Source organism: Panthera pardus, unplaced genomic scaffold, assembly GCF_024362965.1.
Source record: "Panthera pardus isolate Hobbes unplaced genomic scaffold, ASM2436296v1 HiC_scaffold_13, whole genome shotgun sequence".
In the NCBI taxonomy this organism is placed as follows: domain Eukaryota; kingdom Metazoa; phylum Chordata; class Mammalia; order Carnivora; family Felidae; genus Panthera; species Panthera pardus.
In genome coordinates this window covers 187,437,977-187,454,857 of record NW_026526688.1, presented here as the reverse complement: position 1 = coordinate 187,454,857, position 16,881 = coordinate 187,437,977, and positions in this window count along the sequence as shown.

Sequence of the window (16,881 nt, the reverse complement as noted above, 5' to 3'; positions counted from 1 at the left end):
TATCTTTTCTGCTCTTAGAATAGCTGTCATTTGACACCCTTATGTCACTCCTTATATAAAGTACCTCACCTCCCTTTTTTTTTTCCTGTCACAGCCATCCACATACTCTATTTGTCATCCTTGTCTCCATTTTTCCTTCTAAGATTTCTTCTTTCCTTTGTCTCTCTTTGTTAATTTTTTTTTAAGTTGATCATTATCCCTTCCCTGGTGATAAAAGCCAGTCACCTTTCCCTTCTCATCCTCAATGCAACCATCGCAGCATACTGGTTGGAATGCTCAGATCCTGACTTCATCTTGCTATTTTATTTTATTCTGTCTATTCACAATCACTGCCTTTATCTATAAGGGCCTGATTCCTCCAACAGAGGCTCTTTCTGGGTTTCACTTCTGAGTCCGGCACCTTGTAAAGATTTAACATTGTGGGATGTCTCACTCCAAATATTTTTTTAATACATTTGTCTTTTATTTTTTTTTAATATGAAATTTATTGTCAAATTGGTTTCCATACAACACCCAGTGCTCATCCCACAGGTTCCCTCCTCAATGCCCATCACCCACCCTCCCCTCCCTCCTACCCCCCATCAACCTTCAGTTTGTTCTCAGTTTTTAAGAGTCTCTTATGTTTTGGCTCCCTCCCTCTCTAACCTTTTTTTTTTTTTTTTCCTTCCCCTCCCTCATGGTCTTCTGTTAAGTTTCTCAGGATCCACATAAGAGTGAAAACATATGGTATCTGTCTTTCTCTGTATGACTTATTTCACTTAGCATAACACTCTCCACTCCAAATAATTTAAAAAGTTGCACTGCCCCAGTAGCTCAGGTGTTGGGGTAGCCTCTTAAATTCCACTTACTGGATTAATTCTCTGTGCTGCTTGAACAACGGAAGCACTGGTCCTACATGAAAAGCCCATGAGGCCACCAGCCTTCAGTGTAAGGATTCAGCAAGTACGTGTGTTTGGGGAGACTTGGTTGGGCTGACACTGGAATGGGGAATAACAGGCAACCACAAGCACAAAGTCAGGAGACCACACTGGCGATCAGACAGTAGTGAGTCCACAGTCCAGCTCCGTCTCTTACCAGTTGTGCGAACTTCAGCAAGTTACTTAAGTGTTGTGAGTGTCAGATTACTCTTTCATCAAATGGACACACTAACACCTTTTTCACAGGACTTTGTGAGAACAGAAAACACTTGGAAAACAGAATCTATCATCATCTTCCTTATCATTTTTGTTAGTAATAAACTCTTAAATTTGCTCTGAAGTATCCATAATGTCCACATTAGGGCCTGATTCCTCCAACAGAGGTTCCTGTTCGTGGCCAAAGGTAAACGCTGTATTGTTGGATTTTAGATGGCACCCACCACATGAGGACCCTACTGTACTCGGTCCTGAAATTCTTTCTGGCTAATGTGAGTGTTACCCAGAGTACAGATCAGGTTGTGACTGAGAAAACATTTCCACTCTGGCAGCAAATATATCAGAGTGAGAAGAACATATATGGGTTCTAAGAATGAGGGGAACCAAAAACAAAAACAAAACAAAGAATGAGGGGAACCTACAAAGATAACACCACAAGAGAAAAAGGGTTTCTTTGTGAAGCATATATATGTTTCTTTTAAAAACGTACAGTAATCTGGGGCGCCTGGGTGGCGCAGTCGGTTAAGCGTCCGACTTCAGCCAGGTCACGATCTCGCGGTCCGTGAGTTCGAGCCCCGCGTCAGGCTCTGGGCTGATGGCTCGGAGCCTGGAGCCTGTTTCCGATTCTGTGTCTCCCTCTCTCTCTGCCCCTCCCCCGTTCATGCTCTGTCTCTCTCTGTCCCAAAAATAAATAAAAAACGTTGAAAAAATAAAAAAATAAAAACGTACAGTAATCTAAATAACTGATTGGTACATGCCAAACCTTTGTTGAGTTTTTACCATCTGCTGGAACCATGCCTTGGAAGAAACAAAGACCTAGCTCAGCCTATTCTAATCTGCCCTATTCTCTTAGCTGTGCAAAAAGAAATGGGAGCGCCTTATGGCAATATCAATTATGCACATCCTGAAAAGTGGTAAAGAGAAAACACTGAGGTGAATTGCATTATTAGCGCATATTTCCTGTCGTAAGTGGTTTTTTTCTCTAATCTAACCATGTCTCTTTCTGTTACAACAGTGTACCTTCAAAACTCTACCCACAAATCAATGTGGACGTCAGAGAAGAAACATCAGAAGAAAGCAATTATTGAAATTGTGTTTCATCCAGTCTGATCAGCAATAAAAATCAGCTTGATAAGTATACACTCACGCTATCCCAGCAGGAAGAATCAATTGGCAACATTGATCATCACATTTTACTCTGCTGTCAGAGACAAATTAATCAGTATTACACATGACAGAACCTATATACAATGACAGCAATGTTTACCGAAATTTATATTCAATTTAGATCATTAATATAATTATTTCAACCATATAGAAAAAAAAAAAAAACATTTGATGGGAAAAATTCCAAGGAGGTAGATGCTTGTGCACAGCAAATATATTCAATATCCCAAAGGATTGAATCATAGTATTACATTTGTGAAGAAAGGGAAAGGTGACAGTAAGAAACATTTCTGTGTTAACTACACAAATAAAACTCAGGCTCAGATGGGGTCAGTGAAGGATGCAACTCCTTAATCTAGGGGTTGTAAATTCAAATCCCACATTGGCTGTAGAGATTACTTAAAAAATAAAATCTTATGGGGGCACCTGGGTGGCTCAGTCAGTTAAGCATCCGACTTCGGCTCTCACAGCTCATGGGTTCAAGCCCCACATCGGGCTCTGTGCTGACAGCTCGGAGCCGGGATCCTGCTACAGATTCTGTGTCTCCCTTTCTCTCTGCCCCTCTCCTGTTTGTGTTTTGTCTCGCTCTCTCTCAAAAATAAATAAACATTAAAAAAAAATTAAAAAATAAATATAATCTTACAAAAAAACAACTTAGGCTCAGAGAGGTTAAGCACGTTAACCACGAAGACAAAACACACTGGTGGTGGAAGTGGGTCTAGAGTTGTATATTCTGAATCTTAATCCGGTATAGCTACACCACATTTAAAATGGCAAAAATGGGAAATTCAAGACAGGGCAACTGAAACCGTCATTTTGTGAAATAAACAGCAAAGTCTACAAACCTCAAGTATTTTCAAAACCTGAAATCCTTGTCTCTGGCCACTATCCAACACAGCTCTTCAGGACTTACAAAATAATACCTCCTCAATCAATAACGAACTCCAAAGTTCCAATGCAAGGTCGTCTTACCCTAGCAACTCAGAGAACACTATTGAAAAGTTTTAATTGGTTGCCAATCTGGGTGATACAGCTATCTTTTTGTGGGATTCATTTACTTTCAATTTTATGGCCTTTCCATTTTTTTTTTCATTTGAAAATGAGATAAGATTGTTTCATTTCAGTTTAAATCAAGGTAAGATGATCTCGAAACACGGTGGCCCCATTTGTCTCAGCTCATAGATTCCAAAGTCAGGCATGCTCTGGCATTCACGATTTTTCACCCACACACTATATATCCCTTCATTAATTGTGCACTCAACATTTATGCAATACTCAAAAGTGATTGATATGCATACATAAATAAGCAGATAAAAAACCACCAATCACTGTGAAGCTCATAGCCCCACAAGGGAGACTAATGACTACCACAGAATTACACACACCAACATACACCGAGTGCTACGAAAGTAAACGATGGGACAACCTAGCTTCCAAGAAGGAAGGCATGATACCTGTTTAGAGAAAAAAAGAAGAAGGTAAAAATAGGCATCAACTATGCTGATCTTTTTAACTTTGAATCTTGCCAGAAGAGGGAGGAGAGAGCTGTAGCAATGAGTCAGAGACATGGTCAAGTTGCAATTACACACACAAGAAGCTCAGAAAGGCTTCCTGAAGGTCACACTCAGAATTCAGACTCAGGCTCCTGGGATTCCAGAACACATTCGTTTACCCTGAAGCGAGCAGGCACCTTAAAATAGTACCCTATACATTGAAGGGTGCTAATTCTGGGAAACTACCCACATAGACTATCTCTGACCACACTGTCAAAAGGCCACGCCATGTAGACTAATAGTAACAATGTGGCCAATTTGAACTTCCAAGACTTTTTTCTTTTTTTTTAATTGTCAGATTGATGCGTGAGTGAAGGGGGAGGGAAACACTGACCCGGTTGTCAAGATACCAGAATCCTTACCTCAGTTCTGCCTTAATTAATAAGCTTCCTGATTTTGAGTCAATCATTTCATGTATTTCATGTCTATATGCCATGTACAGTGCTGTCTTGGTATAAAGAGGCTAGACATTAAATAACTCTACAATTAAATGAATATACTAGATGTAATGGGGTGCATGTGAGTGTGTGAGTGTGTATGTGTGTGCATGCTTCAAATAGACTTCTATATAGTCAAAAACCTTTGGAAAATTCAATGAAAACATGGCCCTGAGTTTCTATTGGGGCACAACAGACCCATATGAGCATTTGGATTATTTTATCTCCCATGATGACATCGCTTATTAACATAGCTTTGAGATGAGCTTACTTTTTTTTATGAAGGAGTCCAACTTTAAGAAATATTTTGTTTCAGACTCTTAACTATAGAGAACAAACTGATAGTTACCAGAAGGGAGGTAGACTGGGGGGGGGGGGGGAGTGAGTGAAATAGGTGATGGGGATTAAAAAGTACACTTATCATGATGAGCACTGACTAATGCATAGAATACATTAGTACACCTGAAATGAATATAACACTGCACGTAAACTATCCTGGAATTAAATTAAGAAATCTTAAAAAGAAATATTTTGTTTCAAAGATCCAAAAATTTTAATGTAATCAGCAATGCCTTTCCCGAGGTCAGGTTGGAGAGCACAATTAGGAAAATAAATGAATCTAGCTAAATATACTTTCTTTCAATTTAACAAATATATACTCAGCACCTATAATGTTCTGGGTATTATCTTCAATCTTAAAGCCCTTAAAAGCTGGAGGAGGCTGGGGGGAAATTAACCAGCAACTCTCTGCAAGGGATGCTTCCTTCAACATCACGACAATGTTGATGATAGCAATATTAATCTCAGCTAACAGCTTCTGAGTAACTGGTATGGGTTAAACACGGTCTTAATTGTTTTACACACATTATTTATTTAAACATCATGGAGAGAAGGAAGTATAGAATAGTGGTTAAGATGTTGTGGGAGTAATCTTGTCTGTATTCAAATATATCACCATTAAAATTCTTTAAAAGGCAAGTAGAGTCATGTACGAAAGGTAAATGAGCACAAATTTCTGAACACGTTTCTCTCCCACCTCCTCTAGACACAAAGATTTTGGAGCATTTGTGTGTTTATTTTTCAGAATAAACTGCTCACATTATGAGGGCCCTATGATCTCTGTGATTGTATTTGGAGATTGCCACAGCGACACAGGAACCTTGAATTGTTAGGAGTTACGGTGATGTTTGCTGGGTGAAATGGAAAGTCTTAGGTAGGCTGTCAGATTTGTACAGTCCACTGATAATACTTTAATACAAAAATTCATATCTGAAAAAATTGTCATTTTTCCTAATATCAATAAGCAAAACAATACATTTATATACCAAAAATTACAAAGTCTTGCTTTCCAGAAGTGTAGCTAAAACATGAGAAGCAAGTGGTCTTGTACACAAACATCAAGAGCTTTATACAGGGTTCTAACTCCCATCGACCATGTCTCCCCCACTCCATGTCTCTCTTCTCCTCCCGCCAATCCTGCAACCCATCTGCACTGTGGAATCCAACTCTGTACATCTGAGGCATCCCCAGTGCAGAGAGCACAGTTTTTAAACCTCAATTCTTTGGCTCTCTCCCCCTCAACCCTTTGGAATTATTTCATTTCTAATGTATGAGGGAGAGTTGCTCAGTCTATGGTTCATTCCATACCATGAAAACATTTTAGTTACTTTTTTTCTGCATGCTCCTCAAAAAGCAGTCTTAAGTTTCTAAATTAAGACTTCCTTCGTTAGAAGATGAAATGTGTTTTACAAAGTATTTTATCTTTCTTAAAAAAAATGCCTATTTAAGCCTCAGGTTCTTTCCTGTTACATGAGAAAGATAATAGTCTCTACACCACAAGGCTGGCAGCATGCAGAAAGCGCCCATGGTTGTGTTTTGGGAATAGTTAAGTGTTCAGTAACTGTTAACTATTATTATAATAACCCATGAGGCAGATATTTGAGATTTTACAAATGAAGCAAATGAGTCTTGGTGAGATTTAGTTAACTTGCCCAAGGCCATAAAATGGACTAACTCCAGCACTTTAACACTGAACTAACTGAGCCGAGTCCTGATGCTGTTTCTGCAATTTTAAATTTTATAATATGTTGAGAAAAACAAGAGGCTCAGAGTAACAAAATAGCATCTATTCTTATATTCAGCTTTATTTGCTATTCTGTATATATTATAATCTATTACCTACTATTTATAGTATGCTATATATTTACATATGATTTCTATTATATTTTATTTACAGCATCTTACAGTTTATTATTTACAACTATTTATAGTACATTGTTTTATTTATGTTATATTCAATATGTAGTGACAGTACTTTGTGGTCAGTTAATAGCTTTATGCTCTTTTTATTAAATAATCAGATATTAACTTCATGAGTTGGGGGGGGGGGAATGGTACCAGGAATTTATTCTTAATTCTCTTATTCAATAAATATGCATTAGTCATCACTAGGTAATGATATGGAGGCAACAGAGATTCACAATTGACAAAAGCAGCAATATAAAAGGTGCCTGGCTTCTGGGAGAAAAACCTCCTTGTAGGAAAGGAACATACGAACCGCTCATTACAACCTAGTAAGACTACTGCCAAGGTGACCGTGTAAGGCCCTGAAAAGAAGCACCCCTCCGCCCACCCACCATAAGCACAAACAGTTGGCCAGAGGGAAGACGTCTAGACTGTACCTCGCTGGTTTATTCAGCCAGTGGTTACAGGGTTCTCATTATAAGCCCCATCGTGGTTAAGGTCCTGGAGCTGAGTACTGCAAACAAAGCCCGGTGCTGGCCTTAAATTAGCCAACTCACAATCCCAGTGAAGCCCCAGAAAAGAGTTATTCAGGGGCTAGTTAGTAAAGATTCCAGAGGAACTGAAAATGTCTGCCTCATCTCATTCACATTTAATTTAATCCAAAAATAGGCTCGGTCGAACTTCAGTAGAGCAAAGCAGCAAAACAACCAGGGAAACTTTGTTAATTGGGTTGATTTAGGCCATGTTTTCTAGCACAGTAAACATAAGCCAAAATGCTCCCTGATGAGGAAGAGTGTGAAGCCCGCAGAGAATACCAAGTTGTCCTCCAAGGCCTAGGGGGACCCAGCCTTCAGGAGGCAGCTGGTCACCCCCGTGATGTAGCCTCACACCTAAGCACTGGAGCTCACTCTGTGGGCAGCCAATTTGGAGACGTTCTTTCTCTGCATTCTTGTTTATACCTTCAAATAGAATTCTGAAAGCTTTATCACATCCCTTGGCTTTAGCCCCCTCTGTACATGATTCCAAAATTCTTCACCTTTCTAGCTAAATAAACGAAGAACCGTGATTTTCCTCAGTGTAAGAATTCCCCACAAAGGGCAAATGTAAACCCGGATATTATTACTTGTGTGATAAGTGACTTGGAAACAGCTTTGCAACATAAAATCCCAAGTCCTTCCTTAAAGATGTCTTTGCCAACATAGCTTTGCCTTGCTGAATTAGGCAGGGGGGAAAGCATTTGTCTTTCAAGGGCAGTATTAAGATTGAACAGGTTTCTTCATGTTCTCTGTATTTGAGAAAATTGAACCACTTCAGTCCCAAGTCTCTTACATTCTGAGTTTTGATTGCCTAATTTGTACAGCAGTTCAGCTGCCTTGCCAGCTTCAGAGGTAGTCGTGGAGGGTCCCATAACCTAAGACAGCATTTGGAAAACTACAATATAAAATATAAATCATAATGATGTCACTTTACATCTTAGGTCGCTAATATTTTGCCACCTGTCACTTTCAAAGCAGTGGGGCATAGTAGGAGAAATATTGGTTGGGTAATTCTAAGACTGAGGAGAACTGAGTTTTACTTCGGGTTTATCACTATGGATTGACCTGAGCGCAAGTCCCGTAATGCTCTCTTTCGTTCTCCCTAATTCTGCGAGGGCCTGACTATACTATTTCCAAGTCTCTCTTCATTGGCAGTATAGTTTTTCAATTTGTAAATTCAGTTAACATTTGCTGAGCATTGAGTGTGCCCAACACAGTGTCTGTCACTGTGGGTCAGGATACGAAAAGGTAAACAAACAAACCAACAAACAAAATGACATAAAATCTGACCAACGAAGTAAGAGTATACTGTTAGTCAACTTGGCTATTAAGCACATGGTGACATCTGAGAAAAGATTTCAGGCTGGAATGTCAATGTGAAAACAAGATTAGTCACGAAGCAAACAGACTTGCAGAGTAGAATTAGCTGTGTATCTGTATGCAAGTCATTTTACCTCACTTATAAAATAAAGGGCTTAGGGTCATGTAATAATCTTCACGGCCCTTTCTATGACATCTAAGGCACTAAAGCAGTCACTGAATGCTACCCTGTACCCCTTAAAGTGATTAAAAACAAAACAAAACAAAACAAAACAAAACATGGGGCCCCATTAGGAAAATAAGTCTGGTGACCACACAGCCTCTGTTGCTCAGGACAGTCCCCTTGTATGCCTGTTGTCCCTCAGTAATTATTAACAGCACCAAGAGCACATTCCCTCTCCCAGTTTGCCTCTCCAAAGGGTTCCAATTTGAATGACCCACTTATAGTCATCATCCCCGTAATCAGGCATATATGCACAGGCTGATAAAACAAGATCATAAAAGAGGAGGGGTCAAGGAAGGGATAGACAGAAGCATTCTAGGACGTCCAAAGTCGAAGAATTAACAACCAGTTTGCTCGATGACTGTGGACAGCATTTTAACCTAGAAGACTAGATAGCAGAGGGGAGAGAATTTAGTATAACCTGTATAATTATGTTGAATATCAAATGCTAAAGTGTGGGTCATCCCCACACTTTAATTACAGAGTAGTGGTTGGACTTCTTTTGCCCTCAATGTCATATTTAACTTCATCATCTCCAAACTTACCCTTGTCTTCTCTTCTTTCAAGTGTCAGTTAGTTAAATGCCCTCAATGTACAGGTCAAGAAGGACAAAGGTATTGCCTATCAAGAGATAGGGCCTATCAGATTTCAAGTCTGGGCCTATCAAATCTGGGCCTATCAGATCTCAAGAATCTTGTTCTGGCCTCCACCCTTAGCATACCATTCTTTTCGCTTTACTTTTTCTCTTTAGGGAATGTCAGTCATCTCTAAACTTTGCCAGAATGGACTCTGAAACTATATTCCAAGCAATTGTGTTGAGGCATGACATCTCTTGGAAATCAGATCCTTTTTTCCAAAAACTGGACACTGCCACTTGGATACCTATCGCCTGCACACTAAAGCTCAATTTCTCTAAAATGCCGACTACAAAATTTGTTCTATCCTACTTTTGCTCATTTAAATGTTTTTCTGTCTTGAGAGCGTGGCCTGTGTCCTAATGGATATTGGGTCATCAAGGCCTTGTTTTTATCTGACAGTACCCAATAAATACTGTTGAATTGACATGGCTGTGGCTTTTTATTCCCAATTTAACATTTGCCCCCTGCCAACTCTTCTTATTTTGGTCTCTGAATAGAGATGATAGGTACCTCCAGGATTTCAAAGGTAATTTAAACTTTGTCTTTATGCAATATACAGAACATTGCCTCTATAGGAAGCTCAACAGAGAACCATCAGTTGTTCAATTTTCAGTATAAAGCTAACACAGAATGAGGAGTTTCACAGCTGTATCTCCCTTTCCTGTTTTTCTAGCACCAGAGTCTACATAAGAGATTTTAGTTCCTAACTTTGCCTTTCTCTTTCTTCTCTCCTGACAGTGATTGTAGACTGACCCCTGTTTGCTTTTCTCCCCTCTGTTTTACAAAATCACTCTGCTTCTATTTTCATCTTTGCTTTCCAGCATCTAAACCACTGAAGCCATGACCTTTCAAGCAAATGTAGCAATGGTATCGGTGCATCCTCTGATTGAAAAATCAAACCGAGCCCATACACGGTATAATTATTCTGTGTGCACAGGAGTCGTGTCTGCACTTGTGGAAGACAGATAATTGGATTTCAGATTACTGATAAAAATATGCACATTCCACCTGAGCCCCTGCAGCTTTGTTTTTCCTTCCCCCCTGGGATCCCATAGAAACTTGAAACTTCAATTCTTCTGTGGACTCTCATCCCTACACACTTGGCTTCTAGGTCCCGCCATTTCTATCTCCTGAAGATCTTTAGCACACCTCTTCATGCTTTCTCCAGAACTCCTTGCACTGATCCAGTACTGACCACCATTGGTATTCATCTGGCCACTTGGTCTTAACTACCTTCCCGCCTCCAATCTTGCCCTCCCCCACCCCACCATCTTCCACACATAGTTACCAGAGTTACCATAAAACTAGCTGAATTTTCCCTTCAAACATTGTCAAGGGGTTTCCTAGTCTAAATGATTTCTCTTAAAATTTATTTACCAACATTAGAAAATCAGAAGATTTTCCATTAAAATGGGATGTCTTAGGTAACAGGTTGGGCAATACTAGGTCATAACTCCCACATGGCCACAATCCACTGGAGCTGAGCAGTGGCTCCCCATTAAGAAAGGACAGGAGCTGTCCCATTTGCCATAGTCTTCTCCACTCAGCATTGCTTTGATGTCACCTGAGGTGGCATTTATCACATGCTGATATACCACTGGAAACACTTCACTCATTTACACAGCCCAGCTGGTTCCTGGGGACAATGGTAATTGAGACTCAGACACTAGGATTCTTACCAGATAGAAAGATGGCCAAATAATGATGAGTAAACACTTAAAATTATAGTGGAGAGATAATCCCCAAAAGGGCTTACATTTATCTGGGGGTTCCTATGGAGGACATAAAGTTATGGGTGGCTGCCTTTATAGACATTTTAGTTAACATCTTAAGTTTTATCATAGTATCACATCTATAATTGGGTATTTGGAGTGTAAAGGCAGAAGAAAGAAGAAAAATGGCTGGGAAAAAGGTTTAATTTCTTGATAACTCTAAGAACCACGTTTCTTGTCATTTTCTGGATGGATTACTAGCACAAGAGGAAAAAATAAAAGTATCTCAGATTTCTCTAAAATGGAATTTAACTTAAAACCCTAGTGTCCCAATCCTGCCTCATTTTATTCCCTCTCAGTAGAATTTAAGTAGAAATTATGGTTATGCAATGAAGGACTCAATATATAATATTACAATGAAAATTAATTTTAGAAGCATATTGGCATTTTTAAGACACATTCTAGTGTATACTAAAATGATATCATTAGAATAAAGTTAAGAGAAAGATTAACTTGCTGTCACCACCAACTGCATGTACTTTTGCTATTAAAATTCTTTTTAAACAAATTTTTAATACAACTTCCAATTTTTCCTCATAAATCAGAAATAGTTCTTCTTCCTCTGATATTGTTTGTAATATCCTATCGATCATAGTTTTAAGACAATATACCTGCCTAAAGTTACTATAGGTACAACTGAAGCTAGAATATTGTAAGAGTATTGCCATACTCTTATAAGGTATTTATTTATAGTTCCTAGGACTTCAATTAGAAAACACCGGGAACTTAGAAAAACAAGCATTATATTATAAGCCAAGTGTAGTAGAGTTGAGGAATAGAAATAGGATTACATAGGGTTATCCAGCTTCTGGTAGAGAGCCCTCCAGTAACATGAGACAGAAGGAAGTTCCTGGAAATCACTGTTCTTGGAAAACAGAAACTTGTCAGACACAGAAGACCACAATGACTGTGTGAGTAACAGGCCGTAGGCAAATCACTACTGAAATAGTTATCCCCATGCACATCTGGCAAAGGACAGGAAATCTCATGATTTTTTGTGCAAGCAGGCAGAAAGATCAAGAAAAAGAGACATTTAACTCACCTTTACCATTGGCCTGTAGTCCCTTTGAGGACTATTTTCCCTCATTTAGCTGGCCTTTAATGGACTGTTTACCTACCTCGAATAGTACTTCCTTCACCTACCTCGAATAATGCTTTGTTTATATAAAGAACTTTACTTTTTGCAACCAGAGAGTTCAGCTGTCAACTTGTATCTCTAGGGAGTTTAAACAATTGATTCAAAAGGGTGATGCATCAAACATAATTTTAAAAAATCATATATTTAAGATCAAAGATAGCTTTATCAAGAATTTAGAAGGGTTTAAGATGTTTCAAATTGAAGATAACTATAACTTTAAATAAGTTATGGAACTTTTTCCCCATTCTTTGCTAAAAGAGCATAATTAACTTTTTTCACCTAAATATGTTTTAAGAGGAGTTTGGAACTTCAACAGTGGAATTTGAATTCTATGAGGATCTCTCAGCCACATTTAAGACAACTGGTTACTATATATACTCTTGGATTTCTACTGACAATCAAAAAATAATCAGATAAAATCTTTTGTTCTCAGAAGAAGCTCGGAGGCACCTGGGTGGCTCAATCAGTTGAATGTACAACTCCTGATTTCAGCTCAGGTCATGATCCCAGGGTCTCAGGATTAAGCCCTTCATCAGGCTCAGAGCTCAGCATGGAGGCTGCTTAAGATTCTCTCTCTTTCTCTCTCTCTCTCTCTATCCCTCTCCTGCACTCACTCTCTCTCTTCCTCAAATAAAAAACAAATTTAAAAATGAAGAAAAGGAAGTGTGGACCCCAGATCTCAAGACGGATGCCCACATGGACACCTGAAGTCACACGCATTTCCTATGTAGACACAAGGATATAGACACAGACATGGTTCTGCGACTCCGGTGTCACAGTCTTTTAATCATTCCTTTATTTTTCTGTATCTTGAAACTGATTCAATTCTTTTCCATGTGGAGAATTCGGGTAGTCTGCCTTCCTAACCCCGAAGCTGCCTATTCCTCCCACCTAGTCAACTGCTACCTCCTTCTACAACTCTTGGTGCTACACATGACAAGTACATTTTCCAGCCCCAAACAAGCCACTCAAGAACATCAAGGGGCACCTGGGTGGCACAGTCAACTAAGCATCAGACTGTGGCTCAGCTCATGATCTCACAGCTCATGAGTTCGAGTCCCGCAATGGGTGAGCTTGAGCCCCCCGCCCCAACCGGTGAGCTTGAACCCTGCATCAGGTAAGCACAAGTCTTGCTTCAGGTAAGCTCCGCTTCTCTCTCTCTCTCTCTCTCTCTCTCTCTCTCTGCCCCTTGCTCCCTTGTGCCCTCTCTCTCAAAAACAAAAAAACAAAAAAATATATATCAAAATTAAGGTGGATGTTAGCTGCACTTAGATATTAAAGGTTGAGCATTTTGTCATCAATTATGCAAATTTTAAGCCCTAGAATTTATCTTCTCTCCTCAACAGTGATACATGCTCATTTTAACTATGTTTTTCTTATTTTAAATATTACAAAGTAGAACTTATTTCTTCAATGATTTTTTCAAGTATAACTATATAATAGACTTTAACTTAAAATTCATTGTTTTTTTTTAATTTTTTTAATGTTTTATTTTATTTTTGAGAGAGAGACAGAGTACAAGCAGGGAAGGGGCAAAGAGGGGGGAGACCCAGAATCCGAAGCAGGCTCCAGGCTCTGAACTGTCAGCACAGAGCCCGGCACCTGGCTCGAACTCACAAACTGTGAGCTCATGACCTGAGCCAAAGTCGGATGCTTCACCGACTGGCCATTCAGGTGCCCCAAAACTCATTGGTCTTAAGGGTTAGCAAACTTAGAGGAATTTATACAACATTCAAATTAAAAAGTCAAAGTAAACCTTAAAGTCATCTTTAACCTCTCTTTTTATTTCACATCCAATCCACTGGCAAATTTCTTTGATTCAACCTTTGAAATATGCCCAGAATCTACTTGTGTGACTTACACTGCTATTATCTCAAAGCCCCGTCTTCCACCAGACTCACCCTTATAGCCTCCAACTGACCTCCCTTCTTCCCCTCTTGACTGATGAACAATAGCCTAAGCTATCTTTAGAAAACACAAGCAGGATCACGTCACCTTTCTGCTCAAAAATGCCCATTCCACGATCACTTCCATCCTATCACTTCTCACCCTACTGCAAATAAAATCCCACCTTAACTACGGCATGCCTGACCTGGCCCCAGGCTATTTCTTCTGCTTCCCTCTGTCCTCTGCTCACACTAGCCTCACTGAACATCTTGCTGTTCCTTGACCAGACCATACACAGTCCCTCTCAGTTCTTTTCATCTGCTGCTCTGCTGCAAAGTCTCCTTGCCCAGACATTGGCCTGGATTGCACACTCATTGTAATTTGAGTCCAGATGTCACCTCATCTGCAAGGCCTTTCTGACCACCTAATCCGTATTAGCATCTGCACTGTCACCTTCTGTTAATTCAGGCGGCTTTATTCTGTTTCTTAGAAAGAGTTTGGCCCCTATAATAATTAGCATGCTTCGTGTCCACCTATAAGGACAGAGACAGAACGGAGACTGTAGCCAAGACCTCACGGATTCATTCGACAAAATATTTACTGCCCCTTTGTGCCAGACACGGCCTTAGATGCTGATATCATTAATGATAAAATAAGTAAAAATATCTGGCTAAGGGAGCTTCAATTCTAATCGAGAGAGACAGATAAGAATAAATGAGTAAAATACAATCAGATGGTGGCAACTGCTAAGGAGACAAAAAGGAGGCCGAGGAATGGGCAATATGGATGGGATAAGGCAGAACAGAGGGCTTCCAGTTGTCTAGTTGTCTGTGGAGTAGGCAGGAAAGGCTTTGGTGAGAAGGTGACATCTGAGAAGGACTGTACTTGTCTTGATCACTTGCAATTCCACTCTGATGGCAGCTGTGCAATAAATATTTGTTGAATAAATGAACAAATAAAATTAAGGCAGAATTCCCAAACACACAGCCTAAGTGGTTGTTTTCCTCCTTGGTATTGCTGAGATCACTACCACCACACTACCACCATCAACAACAATAAGAGCAAAAAATGAAGTGTCTCTATGGCTGTTTTTGACAGAATTGCCAAAAAAATGGTCCTCTATGAAGAAAAGTTGTCATTCTTTAGCAAAAGCAACCCAGAGTCAATTTCATATAAATTCCTAGGAAGCTTTTATGAAGTATGCTATCCATATGTAAGGCATATGAACCACAGAGATTAAATCCTTTCAGTTTCACAAATGGTTTCTCTCAGAACCTGACGGAAAAACTATTTTAAATATTCCCGAATGAAGTAGATAGTAGCAACCTTCCACTTGCTGCCTGTGGGAGTGAGCGTGTGACATATACCTGGTGAACGAGGTATATGTATGTACCATCCCCTCTCTGGGTGTCCATAGGGGGGTATGCCTATTACCCAAGCAAGGATAATCAGTTCCCGATCATTATTTTTGATAGAGGATAGTGTCGCTTTTCCTTCTTTAATAAGGAAGAAAGGAATGATCAACTTGAGAGTGCTAAAATCCATCTCACCCAGTATGTAGACAGAGCAAGGCTAGTCCCTAAGCAGAGCAGCAGCATGCAGGAAGGTCAGCAAGGAAAAGAAAGGGAGAGAAGCCTAGGGCAAGAAGAAAAAGAGAGAGAATCTTCATGGCTGAGCTATTAGATCCAACCATACCTCAAACTATACCCACATGTCCACTTGCTCATTTCAGCTATGGAAGGTGAAATTGGTCTCTGAGAGTTGTGCCAACTGGGGACTTATGAACTCATTTACAAAATACTCAATTATTAAAGATGTCTCAGTTTTGCTTGGCAAGTGCAAATATTAAAAAAAAAAACACACACATTCCTCTTGTGCTTTAAATGCAAAGGCAATTAGACTTTGATTTTGCTGTAGTCTATGTGCAGTATGTAATTTTCCCCACAGTTAGAAGTGTAGTAATTCTGTGAAACTTAGACTAATAGGGACTTTGTTACATAATTCACATCAGATGAATACTTACATCCTGCCATGGACTCACACTATGGATGTATAATAATCCAGAGATGGGTTAAAGTCTGCAACACACCTCCTCACTCTGAGGTATGACTAAGCTGTTTGAATTCCACTTATGCTGTTTCTTACTTAACTCCCATGCATAATACTGCTATCTACCCTATACAAAACCAAAACGTTCTCCTGTATTTGTAAGCAAGGCACACACAATATGTAATAAAGAATTATTTTTTATTAATAAAGAATTTATATATTATCAATTTATTTATTATCAAGAATATTCAACAGAGTCACTCCATTTTATTTTTGACACCTAGCCATGCAAACATGTCTTTTCCAAATAACCATGTTCCTTAAAGCAATCTTATTTTTGCATGTATGCTTTAAGAAAGACTACCACAGACATGATAATGCCCCATATGAACATACAACAAGAAAATATCTATTTATATGTCTCATATCGACACTGGCAGACTGGAACACCCAGGATTTCTCCAGTTACTAGACATGTGTCACACATGTTCATGGTTGGGTTGGCAGAAAATAGAAGTATTAGAAAAAGAGATATGTTTTTCTTCTTTTTTTTTTTTTCATCGCTTACATACAACACCCAGTGCTCATCCCAACAAGTGCCCTCCTCAATGCTCATCACCCATTTTCCTCTCCCCCCCATCCACCCTCAGTTTGTTCTCTGTATTTAAGAGTCTCTTATGGTTTGCCTCCCTCCCTCTCTGTTTGTAACTTTTTTCTTCCCCTTCCCTTCCCCCATGGTCTTCTGTTAAGTTTCTCAAGATCCACATATGAGTGAAAACATGGT